Source organism: Colossoma macropomum, unplaced genomic scaffold (assembly GCF_904425465.1).
Source record: "Colossoma macropomum unplaced genomic scaffold, Colossoma_macropomum, whole genome shotgun sequence".
In the NCBI taxonomy this organism is placed as follows: Eukaryota; Metazoa; Chordata; class Actinopteri; order Characiformes; family Serrasalmidae; genus Colossoma; species Colossoma macropomum.
In genome coordinates, this window is record NW_023494790.1 from 24130895 (window position 1) to 24136805 (window position 5911).

Below are 5911 nucleotides of genomic sequence, written 5' to 3' on the forward strand. Positions count from 1 at the left end.
TATTTTTCTATACTTCCAGTGTTAGAAGTTGATTACATTTTCTCCTTGTCATAATCAGGACACATTTAATGATGCTGAGGTCTGGGCAAATTTTCTTTTTTCTGTTTTTTTCTCAGTAATGGCTTCTTGACAGCTACACATCCTTTCAGATACATAGTGTTGAGTTGTCTTCTCACAGTGGATGGTTAGACAGAAACAGTGGTGGATTTTTTCAGATCTGAGGCAACAGTGGAGCTTGATTTTCTTTTTCAAAGATGAAAGCTTTAAGTGTTGTTTTTCTGATGGGGACAGTCAGAAATATGTCTTGAAAAAAAATTACTTGTAATAAACTGAATTAAGGCTAGTCTCTGACTTGCACAGTATATCAACTAAACAAGTGTGGTTTCTTTCTCCCTACAAGAGATTATTATTCTTAGATATGAGCTCTAAAACTTTGTTTCCCAATAGTATCTTAGTTTTAACAGCAAATTCCACAAATTTTTGTAGAACTCAACTGTCAAGACTGTTAACTATTGACTGATTCTCTGTTCTAGAGAAATCTACCCTGTCAGAATTATTTGCAGTGCTGGTGATAGGAACAAGTGTTTAATGCCTATGAAAGGTACCTTACAGGAAGTTATTACATTAAATGGCTGTGAATATGTTGCCTAAAAAGTTGAGATAAGCTGTAGGCATAAACATATTTTTGAAACACATGCAGAACGGAAACGTATATGCAGCGTGTTGTAAGGAAAAATAGATTTACGTCTGTTTTACCATTATCAGCATTACATATGAAAACCCTCTGGTCATTTTGGACAGTAAATAAAATGGCTATATTTATGTTGTAGACATCACCATCACTACATCCTATCACTACCACTGAAAAGAAACCAGAGTCACTGTGTTTCTCTACAATGAACCTTTTCACAACAAACCACTCTGAATGACTTTGTTTACATCTCTAAATTAAAAATGCAGAAATCTGTGGAATTCCCCTTTAAGGTTGACTTAACTGTTATTTTGAAGTGGTGCTGCCTCCACTGTTCAACAATGATCCTCATGCTATGTCACTTTTAGGGAAACTAGGCCCAGATCAGTTAGATTTCAAAAACAAAGAAGTTTAAGCCTTACGAATGTATGGATGGCACATTTAGATATAGGTGCTGATAAGACAAGAAGACTGGAGTCAATGAGTAGACAAGACAAGAGCCTGACATGATAGAGATGTGCCATTCACAGAGATTGTGTTTCAGCCTCTGAAGAGTGCAGGCACTGTGAGAGAAGCACCATTTATCTACAGCCTGTTAGTCTCTGGTGCATTTGTGGACAGAATAGTATCCTCACTTACCCTTTTCACTATGTGCAGGCTTAATGAATACAGTAGATCTATCAGCTGTTTAGTCACATGGATAACTATGATCTCATTGGTTTAAGGCAGCTCCAGATAAAATTACATTTGTAATTTAATCTAAATTACATTTAGGATAAAAGTATACGTAAAAGTACTCACATGAACTACATTCTACTTGAAGCAATCAATCTTCAGAAAACTCTGGTGACATTACTAATGCACTTGCATGTACACAAACACCCTTAGGAAGTGTAAAAAAGAAAGTTTTTGAAACCTGAACTGTAACCGGACACTTTTAAAAGTAAGAGAATTTGATAAAGAGAGTTTCAAAATACACCATTCACTCTCCAGTCCATATATAGAAACAAAGGGCAAAAGCATCCCGTTTTGAATTCATTATTTTTGTAATGTCACAAAAATCAACATATTTACATATGTCTACCTACTCAGTAGCAGTTTAGCTCTGCCCATTCACAATGGAGTTATAAGGAGCATTTTAGTCCTGACTGTATTGTTGAATGAGACACAACACAGAGCCAATCAGATTAGAGATTACATATGTCAGTCTTAAAGGGACAGCAATAAAAAGCCTGTTTAATTCCAAAACCACACAGGTATCATGAGTGGATCTAAGAAAAAACAATAAAGGCAAAATGTAAGAAATGTAGGCCATTTAAATATTGTACAGGTAGAGCAACTAGAATGTCAAAAGTCTGAACACCCTACTAAGTCAGTACTTAATAATCACCCCCCCATTTTTGTAAATCCAGTCTTTTTTTAGCTGTAGTTTCTTGACTGTGTCATATTTGCTTCCAGAATTTGCTGACTGATAGTGGAATCCATTCTTCTATCTATCTGTGCAATGGTATCTGTGCCACTGGCTTGCATAGAACCCCAAAGCATAATAGAACCACGCCCCTGCTTAACAGACAGTGTTCTTTTCATCAAATGCTGCTTCTTTTTTCTCCAAACATACATGTGGTGATTGTGGCCACAGAGGTCCATCTTTACATCATCAATCCACAGCACTATTTTCCAAAAAGCATCTAGGTGTTGTTTTGCATACTACAGATGTTGTGATGTGGTTGCAGGTGAAGTGTTCTTCTGATTACTCTTCCAGATCATGTTTGTGTAAGCAATGCTGCACAGTAGAACAATGCACCAGTCCTGTGTCAGGTTAACCTTCCTGCAGGTCCTTTGCTGTTGTGGGGTTTTGCGTTTCATTTCTGGCCAGCTTATTAACAGTTCTATCTGAGAGTTCTCTTGATCTACCAGTTTTTGTCTTGAATTCCAAAGTGTCTCTTAACTGCTATTCCTTAATGGCATTTCAGACAGTGGAAATTGTGAGCTGGAAGCACTTTGGTATCTTTTTATAGCCTTGCTGTGCTTTGTAGACATCAGTTAGCTTCATTTTCAGGTCCTCGGAAGCTGCTGAGAGAGGCCCATGGTTGTTGAGTGTTAGCACAAAGTTTGAAGAGTCAAAGAATTTATTACGGTCTGGAATTGTCATCAGTTGATAATTCCTAATGACAATTTTTCACCTGCCTAACCGGCCCAAAAGAGTCCAACAAATCTAATCAGTTAATTAAGTTCTGATAATTTACAACTGGAAGGGTGTCCAAACTTTTACACATGCCACAATTACTATTTGTTTCATTTTTTGAGTTCAAATATAATCAAATATAAACAGAGTAACATTTACAAAAAATATGTTGCAGCAGAAATTGTTCTTGCTTTTTTTCATTTAAAAGAAATCTACAAAATATGTAATTTGGCTCTGACTTTTGCACACAATTGAACCTGTGAATCTTGAAAATATTTCTTAGTTTATTTACCGCTCCATAGGTTTCTGCTGGATCAACATGTGCAACCCTTAACCCTGGCTAATGATGACCCGCACTGCTGATGTAAAATGATAGCTTTGTAAAGATAACTTGGGCGCAGATATCCTCCACGATACAATTAAGTATAGCGAAGAGTGCTCTTACAGGTACTCAGAAAGGCATTAGCATGAGAATAGAGAGAACCACTGGGATGCATTAGAGTTCACTGCCTGGGAGAAAACTATGGTAGATACAAATCAACTCTAAGCCCTTGAGCTCAGGGAGAGCTAACATTACAGCATGCATCAAGACTAAGATTGAGAGCCTTCCAGATCTTCAGACTGCCATGAGCTTTCAACATGTTACGTAATACCGCAATGTTTTGTGGGTGTGTAATTAATTTGGATCTGACTGAATTACTGTCATTAGGCTATCTGTGCATAATGCCCAAAAAAAATCACAGATTTTTTTGATGTTATTCTAACTAAGTATCCTAAGGATCTGCCAAAATGTAGTGTTTAAAAAAAATACTATAAATTTATTTCAGTGAACTTATGAAGCTGCAGCACTTTGGCTCTGGGCAAATTCTCAAGATAGATGAATGGGTCATCATTGCTGACAGAAAGAGTACTGCTTAATAAAATCTTTTTAAGATTATGACAGTGTCTTTAAGATCAGATTTCATCTGCATGAAATTACAGTGGATTAGATTATTTTACTCTGATGCAGTTGTATGTTGCAGTAGTATGTACTACACTATACTGTCAGTTTCACACCCCAAAGGTTCTCAAATTACTACAGTACCCACAACCTCCTGCTGCATGTGGGCAGAGAACACAACACCATTCAAAAGTTTGAAATCACTTGTCACATTAATAATTGCTGTTATTTTATTTGATAATATCTTTAAAAAAACTGTAAGCTAGACACCAGAAGGTATGTTAAGTTTGATCTAATATTTCAGGTTCTTTGGGAACAGCAACAACTTATGATAAATAATATACTGTAATAACTTGTTTACAATAATTATTTTATAGGTCATCTGCCCTGAGATTGGACCATCCTGTTTTGAAATACAATTTATTCTCGATGTTTTATTATAACTTGGCACAATATTGGAAACAAAGCACAAAGAAGGAAAGCGTTATGAGATGTGAATTCCACTTTCATCCCACATTTACTTACCTTCCTTATGCTGTATGGCTCACTCTGGGCAGCTCTCCCTTTGTGTGTACCTGTGTGACCCTGATTATGTGGTGACCAGACCTGAGAAACACTGCTCAGTACCATCTTGAACTTGGATTGTAACTATGATAGGGCCAACTTGACCATTGTTTAGGAGCCTTGGCCTGCACACACACACACACACACACACACACACACACACACAGAAACCTAGGTTTAATCCTGGCCTGTGCACCACATACACAGAGAAACATAGTTTGGACCATAACTGTATTTTTTACCCATTTCATGTACAAAACATATGTTTTAACACGTCCTAGTTCAGTCACAATTAGAAATAACCTGTTTAGTCACAATTAAAAGACAATCAATAGATTCTAACTTGTTTTGTACTAAATCAATAAAAAATGAAAAAGAGGAATATGTTGATTGATGTGATATGATGTAATCAAGAGCATAGCCAAGTGTGTTTCAACTTATGGATAATGGTAATCAAATGTAATGAACTAAGGCCAGTAATTATTATTTTATATAATGATATATGGATGAATAGAACTGAAATGGCTGATGAAAGATGACATGGCACTTTCAGGAGAAATACAAAGGTGTTTGTCACAGAAGGCCAAGGGTAACTGAAGAAACAAAGTGTATGTAAAAGGTACAAAATTGTTACTATTATAATAGAACTCAGTAGTCAGAGTTGCATGTGACAGTAAAATAGATGAGGTGAGATGAGGTAATGGGGGTGGGCACTCCAGATCAGTATGAATAGGGTTTGATTTTTTACTGTATTTTTTTAGTTGCTGCCTGGGCCAACTCAAGATTAACGCTTGTATTTTGTGAAGCCTTGATCTTTAATAAAAAAGAAATTGTGCCTTATAAAAAAAACCTGGTGTTTCAAGCTTTGTTTTAATTTTGAGCAAAGCTGCATATTTTTTCCATGACAACATCTAAAACAATACCTGCACTATGTTGGAATGTGGTTGGAATGGGGATTACAGTTATTAACACGTTAGACAAGGTGTTCAACATAAATTGTTTAAATTAGGCTTAAGATTTGTGGTGTTATGCGTCATCAACTCAAACATGTCAATTGTTTCTCGAATGACATCGAGACTACATACCTGAGAGCCTGTTGTACGGGTCAGTTTCCCAATCCCAAATGAGCTGAAGGGGAAAAAGGACAGCAGAAAGGGGAGACACTGTGTCTCATTCACCAACCGTTCTTAAGAAGAAATTTCTTCTTAGACAATTTTTACGAAGATTCCGACATTCACCAATGTTTTCCTATTTGGAAGTTGTTCTTAGAGACAGAATCTAAACACACTCAAGAGCACAAAGGTGTGAAAAATTCTGCGGTTTAAGAACACGTCATGACTTTTTCTTAGGACCTTTCTCAAGGACAAATTTAAGAAAAAACATAAGAAGACATTGATGAATGAAGCCCATTGTTAGCAAGATAAAATGGCCTTCAACAAACGGCATGACGAGTTGAACGCGGACCAGCGTACATTAACTTACACAGCATGAAATGGTGACCTCTAGTGGTCACTTTGAACACTTCGGACAC